Raw genomic sequence first — 25,398 nt, forward strand, 5'->3', positions numbered from 1 at the left:
TCTCGTACAAACCAAACGTTTTGTGTTTTAGGACATCAATGGGTTTTAATTGGATTTGTCTATGCACGTTTTTTCAACTCTTATTAATAAAGTTCCCATTCACTCGCATTATTTGACTGACAGACGGCAACGGTAGAAGTTAAAAATTATCATTTGTGTTCTAGTGAAGAAGCAAAGTCACCTACATCTTGGATGCACTGGGGGTAAGCAGATAAACATCAAATTTTCATTTTTGGGTGAACTACCCCTTTAAAATTTAATAGGTCAATGGTGGAACAACTGCCATTGTGACCATGCATCAGTGAAATTGGGACAGGCACTTGCAATTTATTTTGATGGCGGGCCAATCTACTGTGCAAGATTTAAACTCATGCACACCCGCCCTTCTTGTGTTGGGGCGGGAGATCAAAACACCTGAGGAAATGGCTTTTGGTAGGCCACCTGATGCACCTTCTGTGCCTTCTGTGCTATTAGTGGTTCTGAAAAATGCATACTTTCATATCCAGTTAGCCCCCCATCACAAATCATTCTTAAGATTCATGTTTGAGGGGTTGGCATACCAATATACAGTCCTTCCGTTCAGATTCTCTCTAGCTCCACGTACTTTTATGCAGCTCTCTCCCCTCTGAGACAGATGGGAATCCGCATTCTAAACTACCTCAATGATTGCCTGCTTATAGCCCAATGCGAATAGAAGCTTTGTGCCCACAGATCCCTGCTCCTCAGCCATCTAGAATACCTGGGCTTCAGGGTCAACTCTCCACTAGTGGTCACCCTGAACTCCACCACCATTGAAAGTCCTGAGACCAAGAGCAAAAAGAAAATTCCTCCAGAGCACCGGGCGTTCCAGGATGTGTTCAGCAAGCAGTTGGCTACCCAGTTACCACCTCATTGGCCATGGGATTGTGTAATCGACCTGCTGCCTGGGGCTACTCTGCCCAAAGGTAGAGTTTACCCATTGTCCATCCCAGAGCAGAAGGCCATGGAGGAGTACATCCAGGAGGCACTACAACAGCAATTAATTCGACCTTCCACATCCCCTGCCACTTCCAGCTTCTTGTTTGTCACCAAAAAAGGACAGAGGTTTGTGGCCATGTATAGATTACCGCCACCTTAACTCCCAGACGGTGAAGTACACTTATCCTCTGGTCCCTGCAGCATTAGAACAGCTGTGTGGGGCTCACACCTCATTCACATTCACAAGGGAGATGAATGGAAAACTGCCTTCGTGATGCCATCAGGTCTTAATGAATACTGAGTTTTGCCGTATTCCAGGGCTACATGAATGAGGTGTTCCGGGAGTTCCTCCAATGATTTGTCATCATCTATATGGACGATATCCTGATTTACTCCCGGAACCTGGCCGAAAATCGCCAACACATAACCAAGGTCCTCAAGAAGCTGAGAGAACACTATCTATACCTCAAGTTGGAGAAGTACAAGTTCCACCCCACCTCCGTTCATTTTCTGGGTTACGTCATTGACCAACGTGGCATCCAAGTGGACCAGAGGAAGGTGGAAACCATCCAGAACTGGCCCCAACCCATCACTGTTCAGGAACTGCAAATTGTCCATTGCCGGTTTGCCAAATTTTATTGGCACTTCATCCACAACTACTCCTCAGCTCTCCTCTCCCCTTACTCCTCAAGAACTGGCCCACGTCTCTGTCCTGGAACCCACTATCCATGCATTCAAGAACCACAAAGAAGCCTTTCTGTCCACTTCCTTCCTGGTTCATCCCAATCTTGTCCTCCCTTTCGTCATGGAAGTGGATGCCTTCACCACCAGCATAGGAACCTTACTGTCACAGCAGCAGGGTGATCCTCCACACCTCCATTCATGTGCCTTCTACTAAAAAAAAAAGCTGTCCCTAGTGGAACAGAACTACAATATCGACAATCGAGAGCTCAAACTTGCCCTTGTGGAGAGCAGACATTGGCTGGAGGGAGCAAACCATTGTTTTGAGGTCATCACCAACCATAAAACCTGCAATACCTGCGAGATGTTAAACATCTGAATCCACGTCAAGCCAGATGGGCTCTGTTCTTCATCAGATTCGACTTTTTCATCACTTACAGACCCAGCCACAAGAACTGCAAGGCAGATGCCCTCTATCGACTGCATCATCTTGATCCAGAGTCTTGTGTGACGAGCAGGGCGGGCGAGAGCCGTGAGGGAACGGCGCGAGGCCGGTGACGCGAGTGATAATGAGCGTCACCTGCGAGGCGTGCCGGCCTCGAGTCTCTCACGGAGGAGCTCCGGAGGCATAAAAGGAGGAGCGACTACAGTGAAGGATGAGAGAGGACCAGGCCTGGACTTTATGTTATGTTTTATTATGTTTGTGTGGCCGGCAGACGTCCGTGAGGGTCTGCCGGCATTACTTTCGTTTTGTTCTTTGTTTATTTTATATTAAAGTTTGTTGAATGTTCGCCGGTTCCCGCCTCCTTCTTCCTGACATTGAACTTCGTTACATTGGTGCCGAAACCCGGGAGGAAGGAGGGACATGCTGTCGAAAAGCCCTCGCTGCTGAGGGGGATCGCGGTGCTGCGGAGTTCGGGCAGCGCGGGAGTATGTGTAGACCACGAGATACTGCCCGAGGCGGTGGTGCTGGAGCCTTGTGAAAGGTGGGACGGAGACCCGGATGCCGTGCTCCTGGGACGAGGTGGGGTGGCTGCCGTCCTGGACCTGGAGGGAGCGGAAGAGTCGCCGCAGTCTGCCGTGGGCCGGAGCCTGCTGCCGTCCGCCATGAAGGGGAGGAGCAGGGGACAGGGGACTCGCTGCTGGCTGCCCTCAGTCGGAGGAGCCATCGCCGGCCGCCAGGAGGCGGTCGAGGATCGGGCCGTCCACCGAGCGTCCAGTGCAACCGCATGGCACCGCGAAGAAGAGCCTCTTGGCAGGCTGAGGACCGAGTGGCAGTGTGTCGGGGAACCGGACCAAGAATTTTTTTTTTTTCTTTCTTTTTCCTCTCTCCCCTCTCTCGTCCTGTTGCTCCCCTTGCTTCCATCTCCTTTCTCTCGTCACGTCTGTCCTTACCCCCAGGTGCTGCGGCCGCCGAGACAGGCCCCGGGGGGAGAATAAGCGCAGTCGTGGGAGTACCCCCCGGCCTGCGAGGGGCGTTGGGGGTATGTGACCAGCAGGGTGGGCGAGAGCCGTGAGGGAATGGCACGAGGCCGGTGACGCGAGTGATAATTAAAAATAATTACTTTCATTTTGTTCTTTGTTTATTTTATATTAACACTAGAAGTCCCAGAGATTTGTAACTCTCCTTTAGCCAAGTGGATGCTAACTGGCTAGTCTTTTGGCTATCATTAGCATCAATTCATGTGTAAATATGGTCATTACCTGAGCAATCTGCAGGGGGGTTGGGGGTGTGTGTGTGTGAATGGTTGCTGGTGGCTTGTTTGTATGTGTGGGGGAGGGAGGGCTGCTAAAAGCAGAGAACTTGATTGACCATGGGCCGGTTTCAGAAAGGAGGTTAAGTGAAAACTCTGACTATGTTAACCCTGAAATGAAGTGATGTTTAAAAAGTTAACTCACTCATTCATACTGCAAAAATGCTTTTCATACTAAGTTTTTTTTTTATCCTATTTCAAGTAAATAAAAAATAAAAAATCTTAAATCAAGATGGATTTTCTATATGAGAAAATTATATATGATATTTAGTCTTGTTTCCTGGGGGGATCTAAATTAAGTGCATTTTACTTAAGTAAAATGATCAATATCTGCCAGTGTGGTAATAAAAATAATCTTAATGCAAACGGAAAGTGTTGGAGTGTCTACCCAGGTGAAAAAAAGTGCAGTAAAATACACTTTATTTTAGTACACTTATACACTTCCATAATGTCCAGTGCTCTATTTCCGTGCACTTATTTTGTACTTAATATACTAAAAGCTCTTCTTTAGTACTTCTTAAGATAATCTTAAGAACATCTAAGTGTACTCAACTGTGCTATTTTGAGGCACCATGAATTTGAACTAAAATGTGCTTTTAACATTCTATCTCTGTATAGAAAAATGTATTTAGTTACCACTTGTAGTACACTTGAACCCATCTTTCAAACACTTTTAAAAATGGACTTATGATGTATTTCAAATATAAGATTAATATATAATGAATATATACAAAATGTATTTATAATATATTGCCAGGCAGTGCCAGGATTGTGAGTGATTGCTGGAATGTACTCACTCACTTTTTAATATTATTTGTAAATATGTGTACAAATGGTTGGTTTCTTTATTTTATTTTGTACTATTTTTATCAATAGATCTCAGCAACAAAGGAAAAAAAAAAACATGTGTGTGGATTTCTCTCTAAGATGGCAAAGTGAAACACAAGTTTCCTTGAAGTGGCTCAGCATGGCCCCACATTGTTTACATAACAAAAGCAACTGTTCACAGCTGATTAAGGATATTAGCCTAAAGACTTCCAGCCCATCGGCTGTCCTGCGGGTTTTATAGGTAGAAAAGCCAAATGGCTGCTCTCTGGGACTTCTAGTGTTAAAGTTTGTTGAATGTTCGCCGGTTCCCGCCTCCTTCTTCCTGACATTGAACTTCGTTACATCTTGTCTTCCAGAACCCATCCTCCAGCCATGATAGTCAGTCCCATCCAGTCGTCCCTCGTCAATCAATTCCTTTTAGCCACATGCTCTGAACCTGCACCGCTAGGAGGTCCTGAGGGACGGATCCATGTTCCATCCGCTTGCCCCCTGTCCCTCAAGGACTCAGCTCACTCTTCTCTGGGCTTTGGACACCCAGGTAGTCAGCGAACCCTCTCGCTCCTCCATCACCACTACTATTGGCCCTCAATGGCCCAGGATATCTCCCGATACGCCAAGGGATGATCAGACTGTGCCGTCACCAACACTCCATGGAAACTCCCAGAGGGGAAGCTGGTATTGTTACAAATTCCTCAACGTCCCACATGGGTATAGACTTCATTACTGATGTACCTCCCTCTGATTTTCATACCTGTGTGTTCATCATCGTAGACCGCTTCTCCAATGCGCATAAACTAATCCCCTTGAAGGGCCTACCCACGGCATTTAAAGCTGCAGAAATCCTCTTTCAACATGTGTTTCGACATACGTATCTGATTGCGGTCCCCAATTCATCTCTAGCCCAGAATTCCCTCCGTCAGACTACTACCAGGCTTACTCCATTCCAGTGTATCCTTGGTTACCAACCTCCTTTGTTCCCCTCATCCGGCGAGCCATCAGAGGTTCCAACTGTTAACCACTGGTTCAAGCGGAGCAAGAGGATGTGGACTCAGTGCATATGCATCTCCAACAGGCAATGCGAAGACACAAGAGGAAGGCTGACACCTGCATATCTTCTTAGATAGCTTTGCCTGCCTTGCTGTAAGCTGAGTCCCTGCCATATAGGTCCTTTCACTGTGGAGAGGCAGATAAACGAAGTCACATACCAGTTCAACCTACCCTTGTACTACAGAATCTCTCCATCGTTTCATGTCACACTTCTCAAACCCCACACTGAACATTTGTTGTCTACCCACACAGGATCCATTAAAGTTTTTAATATATTTTATATTTAAAGTCCCCCTGTATTCCATCAAACTCATCTTTGATCACCAAATTGACATATTTAAAAAAATAAAAAAAAAATAAAGTGAAAAAAAATTTCTTCATGCCTTAAAATAGCTTGAATGTAACTCTACAACCTTGCCTCATTTTATATACACGGATTAATGAATATTCAAATTAGCCCCACCTCCACTCGCTCACGCCACCTCGGAGAGTCTAGTGTTGCTATAGTGATGAGCAATTTGTTGTTTGTGTTGTGGATATTTAAGAAAGCAGCTTGCTTCGCTTTGTATATTCAGTTTAATTTCTGACGCTTAAATTCTGTTTTAAATTATGAATTGGTGAAACGCCTTTGCAAAACGGTCTGAATCCACTTGCATTTCTTTAGACTGCTCTCTCACTGAATCAATTCACTGAAGCGATTTCTCAGTAAAACAGACAGTATCAAGAGAACAAGCAGCCGTTTTCCTCTGTGAACATGCGCTAAATGGATGTTTGACAATTTTGTCGCTTTTTGGAGTTCAGATTTAAAAAAAAAACATTCTGCAGGTGCCCTGCAGGTGCTCGTACATGAAATAAATGCACGTCCTTGAACGAGCACGGATTCCCAGCATATTTACTTGAACTTATCAGGTAGGCTAATATCTATGGGTTGATCCATTTCAGAGGCAGACAAAATCAGAATTTATAATGGACTGAATAGCTCTCTCAGAACTTGGCATGCAATTCCACACTGATTGACATATGCACATGAATCACGGTCACGCGCACATGCCCAGAGCAATATTGTTTTAGCTATGTTTTATAGTATTAAAATATTTCGAAGGACAAAAACATTAACTTTATTGGCTTTAATTCAAGTCAGCTGTCACTTTACTTTGGCGCGAGCCACTATGTGCTTGCACACTTGACACAGCCCTTGTGATGGTTCTGTCATTAATTAATATGAATTAACATAGGTAGCCTTTTGCTTGACTACGTTATCAAACAGCTAATAATGTGTTGCTAATGTTACACACATCATTCCTGTTCTTTATCTCAGAGTCAGACAGCTGCCTTCTAACAATCAGTATCTTTACAAATGCTTTGAACAACTCAGAACATCAGTGGAGAAAGGCTTATAGTTCATCATAACATCGTAATAGACTCGCTATATTGATAAATCTACACAATTTTTCATATCACAGAAAATTTACTGGGATAACCTGGCTTCTCTCGAGACTTTCCTGCTTCAGAGCAGTCATAATTAATGATATGCTAAAGCCTGCCGGCACGTTGTTGTGATTAGTTACAAGGTAATCTGTGACGTCACAAACACCCATGATTCAAACCGCGGGTTTTAGACTGTCTTTGGTTTACTTCAGTTTAAATAATAAAATACTGAGCAATGGTGCTGACTTATGAATTTGCACATGGTTTGTAAAAGCATATTAAAAACACATATAAACAACATTAAAAACTTGATTTTCACCACAGGGGGTCTTTAAATAACTTCACATTTAATCTCCAAATGAATGTATAAGCAACATAAAGACAGTATATTTTAAAATATTTGATATAATACAAAGTATACAGAAATGGAATAAAGTTATCAAACACTTCACAATCTTCACTGCATAAGTTATAAAATTAAATTTAGATTAATCCTTTTTGTCTTTGATTAACATTAATGAAAGACATCACAGCAGAAGGTTTATTAGGCTGCTGTCACTTTAAGACTAGATGCACATGAGGCGGATCTGACAGATTGACACACATTCAACATCCTCACAACTCTTTACGGTCATGTAAGAGTTTATTTAACTCATTTATGACTGTGCTTATGAGGATACTCAACAAAGTGGGCATTTTGGCATAATTTTGTGTTTCTGTCTGTTGAAGTGCAAATGCATGCAGCTGTCAACTTTATTTCAGCTATTGTTTTTCTTATGTATATTTTTCTTTCTTTCTTTAAAAAAAAAAAAAAAAAATTCTGATTATATTCCTTACCATAAAGCACTTTGGATCATCTATGCCCAGGTGAAAAAGAATTATATTAAAAATATACTTTAATAAAGTGTACTAAGTATATTTTCTACATTTTGTACTATTTTCGTCAAATCCAAGTATAGTTAAGTGTATTCAATTATGTATTAACTTCAACTTAACATCTATTTAACTACACTTCTAGTGTAAATAGTATACTAAAATGGAACAACTTTTTTTAAACTTCAAGTGCACTAAAATACACTAATGAAAATCAAGATTCATGAGCAATTAAGCACACTTACAGTACAATTGCATTGTATTGCTATTCTAATGTAAATACACTTAAAAAGGCATTGCAGTGCAAATTATAGTTGTGTTTAAGTACATTTTGTGCATACTGCTATCATACTTATAATTACTATAAACAGTTAATTTAGTATGCCTCTGTAACATTTCAAGTGATCTACAAATGCACTTCCTAACTATATTTAGTGCTTTTAAAGTGTCCCACTATGACAATAATAATGTTTTTGAAGTGAAGTTCAATTACAACCTAAACATCATAGACACGTACTTTCAGTGCAATGTTATTATAGTGTAAGGTAGAAACAAATTGAAAGTACATTTCATTTGTAATTTTATCCCCATTTTGTTATACTTAAGCATGAATGTTGGTATTACACTACAAGTGTATTACATTACAATTCAGTTCAAATACATTAAATCAACAGATTACAAATTGCATTTCAGAAAAGGATCTTTATTATTAACACTAAAGTAACACACAAAAGCAGATATTGGCAAAAGGAGGAACCTTGAACAGTCGACTTTCTCTGAAATGCCGGGAACAGAACAATGGCAAACAACTTACTACACATGCATATCTACAGGTGCTGGTCATATAATTAGAATATCGTGAAAAAGTTCATTTTTTCATTGTAAATTATTTAAAAAAATGAAACTTTCATTTATACTAGATTCCCTACATGTAAAGTAAAACATTTCAAAAGTTTTTTTTTTTTTTTTTTTTTTTTAATTTGTTGATTAGAGCATACAGCTAATGAAAGTCCAAAATCCAGTATCTCAAAATATTAGAATATTTACATTTGAGTTTCATTAAACGACCATCCCTACAGTATAAATTCCGGGTATCTCTTGTTCTTTGAAACCACACTAATGGGGAAGACTGCTGACTTGGCAATGGTCCAGGAGACAATCACTGACACCCTCCTCAAAGAGAGTAAGTCACAGAAGGTCATTACTGAATGGGGTGGCTGTTTACAGAGTGATGTATCAAAGCATATTAAATGCAAAGTTGACTAGAAGGAAGAAATTGGGTAGGCAAAGGAGCACAAGCAACAGGGATGACCACAAGCTTGAGAATACTGTCAAGTAAAGCCGATTCAAACACTTGGGAGAGCTTCAAAATGAGTCAAATGAAGCCGGAGTCAGAGCATCAAGAGTCACCACACTTAGACATCTTCAGGAAAAGGACTACCAAGCCACTTCTGAAACAGAAACAACGTCAGAAGCATCTTACCTGGGCTAAGGAGAAAAAGAACTGGACAGTGAACAGTGGTCGAAAGTCCTCTTTTCAGATAAAAGTAAATTTTGCATTTCATGTTGACATCATGGTCCCAGAGTCTGAAGGAAGACTGGAGAGGCACAGAATCCAAGCTGCTTGAAGTCTAGTGGGAAGTTTCTGAAGTCAGTAATGATTTGGGGGGCCGTGACATCTGCTAGTGTTGGTCCATTGTGTTTTATCAAGTGCAACGTCAATGCAGCCATCTTCCAGGAGATTTTGGAGCACTTTATGCTTCCATCTGCTGACAAGCTTTATGGAGATGCTGATTTCCTTTTCCAGCAGGACTTTAGCACCTGCCCACAGTGCAAAACACTTCCAAGTGGTTTGCTGACCATGATATTACTGTGTTTTATTGGCCAGCCAACATGCCTGACCTGAATCTATGGGATATTTTCAAGAGAAAGATGAGAAACAGTCGATCCAACAATATACAGATGATCTGAAGGCTCAATAGTGCCTCAGCAGTGCCACAGGCTGATCATTTCCATGCCACACTTCACTGATGCTGTAATTTGTGCTAGGAGCAAGTCATTTGCTGTAATATGTGCTGCCGACCAAGTATTGAGTGCACAAATGAACATGCTAAAGCAAGAACTTGAACTTTTCTGTTTTGAAAATCCATTTTTTGATTGATCTTAGAAAATATTCTAATATTTTGAGATACTGGATTTTGGACTTTCATGAGCTGTACACTCTAATCATCAAAATAAAAAAAAATTAAAAAATTAAAAAAAAACTTTTGAAATGTTTTACTTTACATGTAGGGAATCTAGAATATATGAAAGTTTCATTTTTAAAAATAATTTACAATAAAAAAAAAGTAACTTTCTCACGATATTCTAATTATATGACCAGCACCTGTAGCTCTGACTTGAGTTACTAGAGGCCTTGTAGCTCTCATTGTTGCACTTCCTCCGTAGAAGGGCCTGGATCTCTGCCACCTCGGTGTTGGGGAATCGCTCCCTCACTGCATCTGTGAAAACAGGAAAGAGACATGGGGATGAATGAAAACAGGATAGACAATGTATAACATTGAAATACAATCATTGATTATAATGGATTTGTCAATCAATCATGACAATGGATTTGGATTCATAACTACGACATTACTGTACCTAAAATTGCGTTGTTTTTTCTGGCTCAAGCTGCTCCTTCAGCTCGCCTTTTTTTCCTTTCCCTGTGAGGGTTGCCTATAAATGCAATATGTCACTTGTGGTCACAGTATTGGTACCTGCGCCAATTTGCCAGAGGCCTTGTAGTTATTTCCGTACCAGGGCTGGGATGAACAAAGTTTCACATGGAGCATTCTGAGATAATTTTTTTGCTGAAAAGTTGTGCTAAAAAATAAACTGCCGGGATAATCATACAGCGCTTACACATCCAATAATGACATGTCTGATTCACGAACTAATGACTCAGTTGAACTGATTCACTTAAATGAATGGTTAAAACAACTGATCTGTCCAACACTGAACTCATGAGACATCTGAATCCGTGTATAACAAATCGATACACTTTACAATAATGTTCCATTTATTAAATTCTAGTTACCTACATTAGTATTTTTTTTTTTTAAGAAAAAGGTGAGTGGCAGAGTGTATTACTACTATACGTTGATGTTATTTTTATGTGAATGAAGAATTAAAAGATGCACTTTTTTCAGTAAGATATGCGTTTTCAACAAATGTTAAATTCTGTTGGTTCAGGAAGGACACCATGACAGGCTGCTGGCTCCCACTGTCAATGTTAATTTTTTGTTGGAAAAGCACTCTCTGTGTTAGCTTAAAGCCCTCAAGTTTACATTGGTTACTGTATTCTTTCAATTGCTCTAAACAAGTATTTTGGGCGACCTTTTTTTTTTATTTATTGAATGCTAGACATCAATTTGTTGTTATTTTCATCTGAAAGAAGAATTACAAGATGCACTTTTTTTAGTAAGCTAGTTTATCGAACGCGACCTCTGACTAATGCATTACTTTGCACTTGGATAGTCTTTTATTTTGGACTTTTTCATAAATTGGTATTAGTCAATTAATGGGGAGATTATCGATAATCGAATCAAACCGAAATAGAATCGGACTGGAAAAATGAATAGTTAGATTAATCGATGCATCGAAAAATAATCGCCAAAATAATCGTAAAAAAATTATCGTTTATCCCAGCCTTAATCCGTACCAGCCCACTGTCACTTTTACCATATTGCTTAATCAGTGAAATTCAAACAAGAAGTTCCCGGCAAAAATGGCAGAGTTAAGTGGATTTTCAAATTTGTAATCTGGGAAGTCAAGTCTGTATTCCAAGACATAACGTGAACATGCATGTTCTTCAAATTAAAGGGTTAGTTCACCCAAATAGCAAAATTATGTCATTAATAACTTACCCTCATGTTGTTCCAAACCCGTAAGACCTCTGTTTATCTTTGGAACAAAGTTTAAGATATTTTAGATTTAGTCCGAGAGCTCTAAAGGTAAGAAAAACATCATCAAAGTAGTCCATGTGACATCAGAGGGTCAGTTAGATTTTTTTGAAGCATCGAAAATACATTTTGGTCCAAAAATAGCAAAAACTACGACTTTATTCAGCATTGTCTTCTTTTCCGTATCTGTTGTGAGAGAGAGTTCAAAACAAAGCAGTTTGTGATGATATCCGGTTCGCGAACGAATCATTCGATGTAACCGGATCTTTTTGAACCAGTTCACCAAATCGAACTGAATCGTTTTAAACGGTTCGCGTCTCCAATACACATTAATCCACAAATGACTTAAGCTGTTAACTTTTTTAATGTGGCTGACACTCCCTCTGAGTTCAAACAAACCAATATCCCCGAGTAAGTCATGTACTCAAACAGTACACTGACTGAACTGCTGTGAAGAGAGAACTGAAGATGAACACCGAGCCGAGCCAGATAACGACAGACTGACTCTAAGATTACACTACAGATGAAGTGAAATCAGTGTACACTTTAATAAATTATACTTTGTATTACAAATAAGCGTACTTACTAAAAGTACACTAAATTACCACTATACATTTTTGTATTTTAACATATTTTATGAGTACTCTGATATGCCACTAAAAATACACTTATTTTAGAGTGTACTGTATAAGTCACACTTCTAATGAAGTGAGAACATAGTACACTTTAAAAAAAGTATACTAACAATTAATTTCCAAAAAATATATACTTCCCATAAGTACACTGAATTGCCACTCTAAGTATGTCAAATTTAATACACTTAAAAAAAATAAACTTCAATACAATTTAAAATACATTAACAACAAAGTACACTTTCAAAAAGTACATTTAGAAAATAATTTGATTACTGATAAATTAGTATACTTACTGTTTGGACTATTAAGTTGAACTTAATTACATCTTTTTTGAAGTATACTTTTAAAAAGTACAAATCAAATACTCTTTAAATAAAGTACAACAAGTAGAAGTATACTTGTTTTATAATTCATGTACTTCATTCATATTTCAAATACACTAAAGTATACTACTTTTTTACCTGGGTGGTTGTGTAAAGTTGTGTAATCTTTGTGCGCAATTCTGTAGTTTCCCAAACCCTTTAGGCACTGTGTTTCATAGGTGGTGTCCAGATTTCAGCTCGTTCAGTCAACTCTTAATCATTCATGCGCGTCCATGCGCTATATTTCCACAACGCAGACATTCAGACTTTATCCACACAAAAATAATCCAACAGAGCATCTTCACGACATGCTGAAACAATGGCCTTGCTTTCCTTCTGACTTTCCAAACACTGCTTCAAAATTCCCAACCAGGCTCTCACTTCCACTTCTCTGCTTCCTCTTTTCCTCTTTTCTTTTCTTTTCCCCCTCAATCAACCATATTGCCGTACTCTTTCAGCAATTGCTATGCTATGCTAATGTTATCAAAGCATTGTATGACCAATTAGCATTTGTTGAATTAGCTAGTTATAACTAGATACATTTTCACTACAAAATATCATTTAAGATGTTGGCGCTGAACTAACTTACTCAAAAATGTCTAGTTAAGAGCAATTAAAATGTATGAGTACAAAATTGAAATCTGCCAGTTATTCTTACTTTTAATTTCTTAACTTAAAAAAAATATATATATATCAGTAACTGATTACCTAATTGCCAACTTAATCAGGTTTACAGTGAATGATAAAACTTGATTTTCACCACAATGCATCTTTAACTATTCTGTAGTTATTTATTTACATCACGTTTATGTTGTTTTTATACAATCCCGATTCCAAAAAAGGGGAACTGTACAAATTGTGAATAAAAACAGAATGCAATGTGGAAGTTTCAAATTTCAATATTTTATTTTATTTAATACAACATAGATGACATATCAAATGTTTAAACTGAGAAAATGTATCATTTTAAGGGAAAAATAAGTTGATTTTAAATTTCATGGCATCAACACATCTCAAAAAAGTTGGGACAAGGCCATGTTTACCACTGTGTGGCATCCCCTCTTCTTTTTATAACAGTCTGCAAACGTCTGGGGACTGAGGAGACAAGTTGCTCAAGTTTAGGAATAGGAATGTTGTCCAATTCTTGTCTAATACAGGCTTCTAGTTGCTCAACCATCTTAGGTCTTCTTTGTCGCATCTTCCTCTTAATGATGCGCTAAATGTTTTCTATGGGTGAAAGATCTGGACTGCAGGCTGGCCATTTCAGTACCCGGATCCTTCTTCTACGCAGCCATGATGTTGTAATTGATGCAGTATGTGGTCTGGCATTGTCATGTTGGAAAATGTAAGGTCTTCCCTGAAAGAGACGACATCTGGATGGGAGCATATGTTGTTCTAGAACTTGGATATACCTTTCAGCATTGATGGTGCCTTTCCAGATGTGTAAGCTGCCCATGCCACACGCACTCATGCAACCCCATACCATCAGAGATGCAGGCTTCTGAACTGAGCGCTGATAACAACTTGGGTTGTCCTTGTCCTCTTTAGTCCAGATGACATGGCATCCCAGTTTTCCAAAAAGAACTTCAAATTTTGATTCGTCTGACCACAGAACAGTTTTCCACTTTGCCACAGTTCATTTTAAATGAGCCTTCTATGCTTCTGGATCATGTTTAGATATGGCTTCTTTTTTGACCTATGGAGTTTTAGCCGACAATGGCGAATGGCACGGTGGATTGTGTTCACCGACAATGTTTTCTGGAAGTATTCCTGAGCCCATGTTGTGATTTACATTACAGTAGCATTCTTGTATGTGATGCAGTGCCATCTAAGGGCCCAAAGATCACAGGCATCCAGTATGGTTTTCCGGCTTTGACCCTTACGCACAGAGATTGTTCCAGATTCTCTGAATCTTTGGATTATATTATGCACTGTAGATGATGATAATTTCCTGATGATAAGAATATTCAACTTTACATTTAACTTTTCCAGCCTCTTATTGCTACCTTTCCCAACTTTTTTGGAATGTGTAGCTCTCATGAAATCCAAAATGAGTCAATATTTGGCATGACATTTCAAAATGTCTCACTTTCAACATTTGATATGTTATCTAGTTTATGAGTTTATGAGATTTGTAAATTATTGCATTCCTTTTTTATTCCCAATTTTTACAGTGTCCCAACTTTTTTGGAATCGAGTTTGTATATGTTTTGTGTTACAGCCGGTACAAATAAAACCATATTATGCCATCCCCAGTGTTATGTTTAATCCTTTGCCAATGCTTTGACCAGCGGGCCATTCTGGTAGTTTACAAGGAGGCAAGTAACTGTGTATAGTTGGTTGATGCTCCCTGTGCCGACATCTGTATAGAGATGGCAAAGGTTTAAGGTTTAATAGTAATGGACGTTCACAGGCTTTTGACAAATTGACAAATCTGCAGCCAATCGTTCACATTTGGAGTAAAGTCACAACTTAACATGGTCACCAGTTAAACCATAACACCGGGACTAATGTGGCTCGGGCTCCGGGACAGACCTCTCCACTGGTGGAGGGTCTATGGTGGGCATGGGCTCTGGTTGGTGGGGCACATGAACCATTTACATGCATCAATGCCCAGATAATGTGCCTTCTTTTCTAAGAATGTCCCCTTAACCTAAATCACTCCTTCAATTCTGAAAATAGGCTAACATACTTTTCATAGTATGTGATACAGCTATGCAACAGAGTAACATGTATTTTTTTTAACTGCTGAATAGCTTTGCCCTTAGAAAATGTAGTGTGTATGTAGTGCACATATCAATACTGAAAGAGAAAAACAACATTTGCTGTCCTTTTTCAATGTAAAAATGAGACTGCTGAACATAACATAAGGGCTAAGCAGTTTCACTAAGACAAATCTTGGGAATGTCCTAAAGTAATATTTTGATGAATCAATGAATATGTGAATGTGAATTACATGTAAGTTATGGTCAATTTTGTACTACAACTAATACAGTTTTAATTTTGCTTTTACTAGATCCTTTGGAATGGACTGACATGGCAGTGAAAATGCCAGCTAAGTTGTGAGTTATTCTGAATCCTGATGACAGCAGGAATTTAATTCTGCCTGATAAAATTTCAGAGGCAAGGAAGCAGCTTATGGCTGTAGTCAGGAAAGTGTGAGGTTTAAATGGAAAATTTAGACTGCAGTACCAAGACTGTCTAATAAACACTAGTAAGCTTGACCATGTACTGCAGCCGAGGATTTAATCTTAACATTTGTAATGATTTTGTGTCTGTTTATTTTACAAATCAATGCTGAATTTCTGAGAATTACAACCTTAAACCATGATTCCTGTCTTTCTTGTACAGGCACCACAGCAAGCTGATCGAGATCATCAGAAACAAGGGAGGAACTGGCAGAGAGGTCTAAATATTAAGTCAAATAGCTCTATCAGCCTCATCAAAATGCACTTCTGCACTAACATATTACGACAAAGTAAATTGCTGAAAGTATCATATTAAAGCATAGGCCAGCCAACATGTTGTTTGCTCATTGTAATAAAACCAAACTGAATTCATGTTAATAATGAGTCTCACAATTTCCCCTGCTGCCAACAGATGTCCTCGTTGCTCTGGTTCATTCAGTTATCATTTAATAATCAGTTTCCATGGTAAACAATACTGGTCTTAAACTGTACATACTTGGTTGAATCTGTTTGAAAACATGTGCACATTAGATTGCACAGTGAAAACATGCACGCTAATGTGCACACACTGTAGTCTAACATAGGCTACATCACACAGTGTACTCTCATGGACTCTCTAGACATTTTTTTATATAAATATATATATTTTATTATACATTAATAATTTCAGATCACACATCATTAGATGATATATATCACACACCCCTATAGCACTTGCTGTGACAATGGATTGTGAGACAGACAAGAAGAAGAATAAAAAAATAAATAAATACACAAAATGAAAAAGGAAGCCGCATGATGTATTGTACACATTAAGACAGTTCATGTTTGACAATTAATGCATCATACAACGAAGAATGCGAAAAGTAGGAACATCATTCTAAATGACTGAGGTCTTTTCCAGAAGATCACCATTCAGCGGTGTTCAGAATTTCTCTGATGTACATCAAAATTCACCTGAAGAAGAAATGATATAATATATAGTATAATATATATTCATCTGTCAGACATGGACTGGATGTGCTGCTAAGGTCAGTGCTAAGATTATTAATGAGGAAACTACTTGAGCCAGGAGGTCTTTCTGTGTGAAGTCTGCATGTTTTCTTCGTGTTGGTGCGGATTTTCTCAGGGTACTCCAGTTTCCTCCACAATCCAAAGCATACAGCATAGGTGAACTGGAGACACTAAATTGTCTGTAGATGTGAGTGTAAATGTGTGTGTCTGTGTGTTAGCCCTCATTGACTCATGTTACATTTGGGTCCATTTTGACCCTGAAGACATACATAAAAACAAACAAACAAACAAACATAGTTTTGGAGAACCAAACTTTGGAAATGTTTCAAGACTATCAAAATACACATATTGAAAAACAGTTATTATTTTATGAGATATAACCATTAAAACCAGGTCTTGTCTATCTATAAGGACATCGCTACTGTTATCGTCTTTGCCCAAGTACTACTTTCCTATGTAGTTCCATATGGAAGGACTTATCCAATAGTGATGGGAAGTCCAGCTCTTTTCAAAGATTCAGCTCTTTTGGCTCGGCTCCCTTAGAAGAGCCAGCTCTTATGGCTCCCAAATGCTCTTCATTTAGTATCACTTGGAGCCTTCTATTTTAGCCCAATTTAACAATTGTGAATGGTTTGTGTGTTGTTTTTTTTATTCAGCGTTTTCATAAAAGCCTTATTTTTAAGGATTTTGTTACAAAATATATATATATATAGTTACAGTTACTATTATTTAATTACATAAAACTTTAATTGAACAATTTAACACAGAACCACAGCAAACAAAAAAAAAAAAAATAAAGGCATATAAGGTAAATAAATACAGCCAGATGCTGCTTCTTTTTCAGTTTTCACTCATTTCTTCACTTTCTCCCAACACGCTTGCATTTAAATCTAGCTCCCCCACTGAGATGGTCCTCACTGCGGAACATGAGATCTAGAGGCGGGGTTGTTGGATCTTAATTAATCAATTTATAAACATTAAACTGAACATAAAATAAATTAAATTATTTACTTTTTGCAACTGCAATTCTTTTTCTCGAAAATCAATTGTCGACTGCAGGATTCTCCTCAGGATTTAACTGCCAAAACTCTTTTTCAGGCAGCGGAGCTCCTTTACTTTATTATTTACTTTATTTGCGCTTGCACAAATTCATCAAAAAACAATAATAACTTTCAAAATAATTACATACATTAAACATTCAGTGCAAACTCAGGAGTAGGATGAAGAACAAATTCTTATTTAACCTACCCCAATACCACCCCACCTCCTTAATTCCAGTAGTGGCCCGCCTGTGAAAAAACTCTGGCCTAAAAACAGATACACAGCTCTACACCAAGTGTATGTACCTGCCACAAGTGCTTTCAGTCGAGACTGGCCCCTACAGAAAAATCCATCTGTCAGCCAAACAGTCGACTCGGCTCTGGCCCATTATCTTTTTTTACTGATTCTGACAATGAGTTGATGTTGGTGCATTTCAACTGGAATCAGCCCAAAAGTGCTTGCTATTTGGTGACCTGCCACTGACAAAATGAACTCGGGCCGAAAGATATATACCCATTATATGGACCTGTTGCAAGTACAACTATTTCAGCGGAAACTGGCCCATAAAGAAAACGCCGTCTGTCAGCCAGATGCTTTGTGTACAGTCGGCAGAGTTATGGCCCATTATCTTTTCACCAACGCCGACAGTGAGCTGACATTTCCGCCGGAATCGGCCCAAAAGTGCTTGTTATCTAGGACCTGTCTCTGCCTCCTGGATCTAAACATACCCATCTCCACCCCCTGGATCTGATTCCAACTCCTCCCACTTTACATATCCCCTAAGCTACACGTCTCCGCCCCCTGGATCTCATGTGTTCGGCAGTGAGGGGCTACTGCCCGCACCTCTTTCTGTCGCTCTGTGTACCTGGCCTGTACCACTACACTCACTATATTTGGAGCGTGTGTCCCCTTTCCTTCTTTGACATCCATGATCCTAGTCTGTGATTATGGTGTGTCAACCAAATAAAGTCCCATCCCTGTCTGCAGCTGAAGATTCAGCTCGCCCCAAGAGGAGTCGGCTCTTCTAGTTCGCTACAAAGAATCGGCTCTCAGAGCCAGCTTGTTCACGAACAACACATCATACCTGTTTGCATTGTTACTTCTTTGAAATTCCTGTAAATAAAGTGTATGTTGTTGATGTTACCTCTGAGTCATGTTATTGAAGTGTACTTGAAATCTGCTTTGTACCTTCATATGACAACCATAGCTGACAGCCACCATAAATAATACAGGTGGTAAAATAGAAACCCACATGATGAATAAGATGAATGAATGAGTTTATCATAAGTGGCGAACTACACTTCATATGGAGTTAAAACTGATATTGATAAGCATCCTTGGAGTGGTTCCATTGGATGTAAAGAATATCGCACATTATAATAAATATCAGTATATTGTTTATTAGTTTTAGTATATTAGTTGTTGTTTTATTACATTCCAATAACATGTTACAGCATGCATCATAAAACAGTTCTTTTAAAAGCATGGCACTGTTAAATTAAGCTTTTCATGTGAAACTGGATCAGTGGGTCATCAGTGTATACTGTACCTGACAGTCTCATACAGCAAATCCTCCACAAACTGTATTTAGTAAGGAAAAGTTGGAAACACTCAACAATGGAACCCTAAACTAAAGCAAGTAGAAGCATTACAAAATGTAAACCTTTATTTTTGAAAGCTATTAAACTATTCAGTAGCCTTCCTACAGCTCAAACAGTAGAGCATGGTGCTAGCAATAGCAAGATCATGGTTTTGATTCCCATCAGGAAAAGTGAGAACTGCTAAAATGTGTATTTAGAATGCTATTTAAGTCGGTCTTGTATAAAAGCAACTGACAAATGAATAAATGTGTCATGGCCTTGTTTGAAACAAAGGTGAGAAAAGGATCTATGGGGCAAGCTGTTTTATTAAAGAAAGAAAACAATCCAAAACAATCCAAAACACTAAGAATATTCAGAAACATAAAACTAAAAAATATAATGCAGATGAGAACAGACAAAGGACTGAACTAATCTGAGTATTAACACTTAGGACAATTAGGTAGAAAACAACTGGAAATCGCTGTAAAAGAGATCTCAACTCAATACAGCAGGCACTATTTTATCTCCTAAAATAATAATGAAATTTCTTCTGAGTAGTATATTTCGGCTTTCCATTTCTGAATCGACCGTACCTACAACAATGTCCTCAATGAGTAACTTCATTAAAGTGAACAGAATTACAGAATTGTATTCATACACACACACACACACACACACACACACACACACACACACACACACACACACACACACACACACACACACACACACACACACAAAAAATACCCCCAAAGTTAAAACTTATTTAATTCAACTGGATGTCAATTTTCCATCCAATTTAATCACATAAATCTAATGTAAAAAAGCTAACTTTTACTTATGCTTCACCATCATGTTCAGTTGACTTGAATTTAATAGAGTTTGTTAGCTGATAAACTGATTTAAGCTTGTGTAATACATAAACCTTACTCTTTTCAAATAACTCATTGTTACTTGCTTTAAAAACTACATTACATTTCTTTCTTTATATTAAATAAATGGTCAAACAAATGTTCCATTTATAAACATTTACTGTCACAATTGCTCCAGGAATACATCCAATCTGAATAATAAATAAATAAATGAAAAACAGGATATAATGCAGTATTTCACAAATTAAGGCAACTGTTTACTGCAGTGTTGTGCCTCCTCCCAAATTAACGATATTTTAGTTTTAAGTCTGTGTCCCAACAAGTTCATTGATCAACAAGGAACCAAATTTCAACATCAAACATTATTTTCACATTCTCTCAAGTTGACTTCCTGGACAAGAAATAGCACAAGGGCTAACATCTCTCATGTTAAAAGTATTAGAACTAGAGAAAGCCAGAAGGTGCATTAGGTGCAGTCTCTTGATTTGAGTTAGTGTCATCGTTTCTGTCTTCAATTCGACAAGTTTTACATTTTTCAATATCCTTCCAGTGGCTGGAAACATCTAGGCTCTGGATATCCTAAAGTCCAAATTCACCAGTATCTTCTGGAAGAATTCAAATGTGAATTTGAGACTCTCAGCATAGCTTGTGTATATCGTTTTATATACTGCTTATTGTATATTGCTTGTGTACTCTTGTAAGTGTTGTAGCAGTTTTACACCCTCTGTTGCTTAATACTCCAACATCCTGTGGCTCATCTTCAGTGCTTCTTTAAGGGTGTACTCACACTAGGCGCTCTGAACTGTGCCTGAGCGCGCTTGACCGCCAAAGCCTGGATCATTTGACAAGTGTGATTGCTGCGTTCCGTGCCCGGGTGCGGTTTGTTTAGCAGGCCCTGGCCCGCTTGGAAGAGGTGGGCCAGAGCGCGGTTCGGTTGGGCTCGAGTGCGGTTTACAGTGTGAGCGCAACCTTTGCCAGAGCACATAATAGTTATTACTTTTGAGTGCATTATTGTCATCATTATGACGGCAAACATCTTTATTACTACTTTGATAGTACAATACAATTCATGTAAAGTGTATTTGGGTTTATAACGGACTCTCACCTTATTGATGAACAGGAATTGTAGTTTGCGAGTAAAGCTGCAAATTCCTCCATTAACCTCAGCTGCCTTCATAATAATCCTCTGATACGTGCTATTGAAAATCGCTGTGCGGCATAATCCAGTGGGGGAGTGGGGAGGGGGGACAATCACGCTTGGGCTTGGTTCAAGGCAACCGTGCCTAGTGTGAGTACACCCTAAGGGTCACAAAAAAGCCCAGAGTGGTATCAAAAATCCCCACCTCAGATTGTTTAGGATTGCAGTCCCAAGCAAATAAATTAATATATTATATATATATATATATATATATATAAGCAATATACTGTATGTTTAAGTAATTACAAAAAGTACATTGAGGTACACAGACAGACTCTTTATGACAGTCTCCTTGTATGTGTATGTCTTCACACTGAATAATATCACACAATATTAAAAATAGTGATTGATTATAGTTCAATCTTTGTAATTAGTTCCCTTTCAAAAGCTACACTTAATGCTGAACTTGATTAGAGCTATGGGAACGTCTTTTGGAGTGACCAGCTGTGAAAATGTGTGCAACATGTCAACGAAATTGACCTAGAACTTTTATAGCCTTTGGCAGTGACATCATCAGCATGTGCCCGCATCAGAGGTTATAATTAGATGTGCCACAGGGGTAACATCAGTTCCTTTGTCTTCAGACCACTCTGTGAAGTGTGTGTGTGTGTGTGTGCGTGTGCGCGACTCTCAGCTCTGCTAGGCAGTGCACAGAAACTTTCTCTTTCGTATTGTGTCACAAGTAGAAAGACAAAGCAAAATAAATGAGAGATCAACAAAACAAATGGTGTGTGCCTCCGTGTTCATGGCTCATGCCTGTATGCCACACACACCAGATTGCTTTGTGTGTTTGGGGGAAGAGCATGCTGCTAGCATTATAAATGTTCACAGTTAAAATGATTCACCTTTGTTTTGCTTATTTCAAAGGGGTAACACCCACAATGTGATAGTGGGGCTCACGTGGCAATCTGGCTAAGGAGCGAGAGACAGGTTTGTCCCCATCACTCGCTCTCTCTCCAGATCGCAATGTCCTTTTGCCTGGCTACCGAAGCATGCTCCGGTGCTTTTTTGGCTCGGGCGGAGGACACTGAAGTGTTTTTCCCTTGGAATGGAATGTCAGTTTGCCCACCTCTGAGCGTTCCTCCCATGATGATAAAGCGAAAGGGGAACTGGTCTGGGCGGTCACTCGTGCAGTGGCCAGATTACACTGGTCAAAGAAACAAGAGGCCCCCAAAACACTTAAAGTTAGCCTCACAAAAATAAAATAGGACCTCCATGATGTTAACTCGTTCTACTCTAACTACTAGGGGGCTCTCAGAGCTCGGTAAAGTTAGTTTTCATTGGCACTGTTCTATAAAGTCGACAGTCTTACAAAGATATCAATACCATGATTAATTTTATGTATATAAACAGTGTATATCGACATGAAATATTAATTCAAAATCAACTACGTGCTCATTAGCTTCATATTTATACATGTGAATAATTTGGCACACTACCATGGCGCATGATGAAGGGAATGTCTGCCAATTCCACCAATTGGAATCATTTGTATACATTACAATTACTTTGTTTAAAATTTAAAAACATACATGTTTAAATTCTAAAGCTAAAGCTTGTGTTGGTAGCTTGTGCCTGTTGGTAAGACTGACAAGCTTTGGAATTTTGAATATGTCTGTTTTAAATGTTAAAAGTAATTTTATTTAATACAAATTATACATTTTAACCACTTGGTGGAATTAGAAGACGTTCCCTTCATCATGCGCCATGGTAGCTGTAAGGTAACTTAGCCTTACGTCATTTATTAGCTCAATTTAATTGTTAAAGGGAATAAGAATTGTATCAACTGTAAATGATTCACTGTAAATGATTCAGAATTAATATTTAACACTTCATCAATTATTCGTCCAGCGAAAATTGAGGTTAGAGTATTTTACCTATTCTGGATAAAATATTATTCTGTGGTCAACAGTAACACTATTTTATTATGATTATTGTTATTATAATTATTATATTATTATAAGCAAGAGGTAACTTGATCATAAGTTTAAGGCAGTAATTTGACACACAATACAAGAAACACTATATGTGAAAATCAAAACAAGATTTATTGACTACTTCTAATGATTACAGGAAACTAAGGCTAAACACACACACACATGCACACATACATACATGCACACACATTCACGGAGTTGATGAGTTATGAAAAGTCCCAAGTTCAGTGCTAACTCATAACCTGAGGAAAATCACAAAAGCAGAGCTTTGGCTTGATTCTTTAGGTTTAAAGGAGTTTCACCAGTTTCCAGCAAGAGAGAGAGAAGTTTGCTTGTACCTGCGTTTGCTCTGACAGCTGAGGTAATCGGTTGTTCCGTGACTCGTGTACAGCGGAATCCCGTTCTGGATTGGCTGTCTTTCAGGTGACGTCTTCTCGGGAAAGCCCTGTGGGTTGCGCGGAAGCTTTGAAGGATGCTGCTGGCTGGTGAAGCTGTTCTGATCTGAGCGTCTGGCTTGAGCGGCTCTCTTCTTGGGAGACTTTGGTCAGATATTTCGCCAAGGGTTTTGGAATCTGGATGTGATGGCTGTTGATCAGCGGCGTGGCTCGTAGTTGAAATCGACGACTGTTAGATGGAAAATCAGCCCCGATAAAGGATCTTCTCAACTTCTTCTGTTCAGCATGACCCAAGCAACTTTTCAGCCGTGGTCAAAGTATTTCTGACCGACTTCTGACTTCCAGCTTCTGACTCTGACTTTACTTCATATTTCTCAACTGCCGTTAGCTTGTTCGGACAGCATAGTTTTAAAGGAGCAATTCTGGCTCCATCCTTTGGATGCGATCCTCCAATGAGACGTTGCTACGGAGATTAGACACGCCTCGTCTATTGTCTATTGATCACATCGCGTGATGTCTGCAGAAAATTCTCCTGTATTATTAACAACTTTATAAAGTTTCTTAATATTTTCCTGATAATGAATTTCAATGTTTCATTCATACAGAGTTACAGAGAGTTATAAATTCTGCATTTAGAGCAAAAACACGACACACTTCTTACACACATATTACTAGACTGACCTAATTAAAACAATGATTATAAGAGAAAGAAGATGCATACAGGACTACAAACATATAAAGCATTGACTCCAACATATTAGTAATCACATCATAGCAAATGTTATTCTGGATATAGTTAATACTTTAAGTAATCGACAATTGTCCCTTTTGAGATTCAAGATTGATTCCTTAAGCATAGTTTAAACTCTGACCGGAGTCATGGGTGACCGGGTCACGATGGACGATCACACAAGGGAGGTATTGATAGGACAGATCTGTCTTTACATCCGTTGATGGGTGTTTTCCTGTTCTGTCCGATAATACAAGAGGGTTTTGTGAGAGAATCAATAGATTTAATGTGATCAGACCCACGTGATGGGTTCTGATTAGTTTATTGCTGATGAGCAAAGAAGTCCTTTAGACAGAGTCCTTTGTTAAAAGAAGTCACGTCATCATTTCTGTAAAAGCTAGGTTTTTCCTGTCAGGAAATGGATCTTTTGGACCAAATGAAGCTTTGTTCAATCATGCCTCTGGCTGATAAAGCCATTTGGTAACGTCTGTCGAACGGGTCCCTACAGAGTGCATCAAATCATTCACAGGTATAAATATGAAGCTATTGAGCATGTAGTATATTTTGAATAAATATATATTTTATGTCGATATACAGTGGTTCCATACTGTTAAAGCTAATTGTGGTATTGATATCACTGCTGACTCTATAGAACATGGGCAAGGAAAACTAACTTTACCAAGCTCTGAGAGCCCCCTTGTTGTCGGGAGCATTTCTGTTGTGTTGTGGCTTCATTTCGTTGTGTTGTGGCTCGATTTCATTGTGCTGTGGCTCAATTTTGTTGTATTGTGGCTTGTTTCCATTGCGTTGTGAACTTATGTTCGCTTTTTTAATTTAGTTGTGTTGTGCACTACTGGGCCACCGTACTTTGTGCCCTCAATGTCAAATTATTCGACTATTGTGGGCGCAAGGGAGTGCAATTGTACGATGATGC

The sequence above is a fragment of the Chanodichthys erythropterus genome, chromosome 16, assembly GCF_024489055.1.
Source record: "Chanodichthys erythropterus isolate Z2021 chromosome 16, ASM2448905v1, whole genome shotgun sequence".
NCBI classification, from domain to species: Eukaryota; Metazoa; Chordata; class Actinopteri; order Cypriniformes; family Xenocyprididae; genus Chanodichthys; species Chanodichthys erythropterus.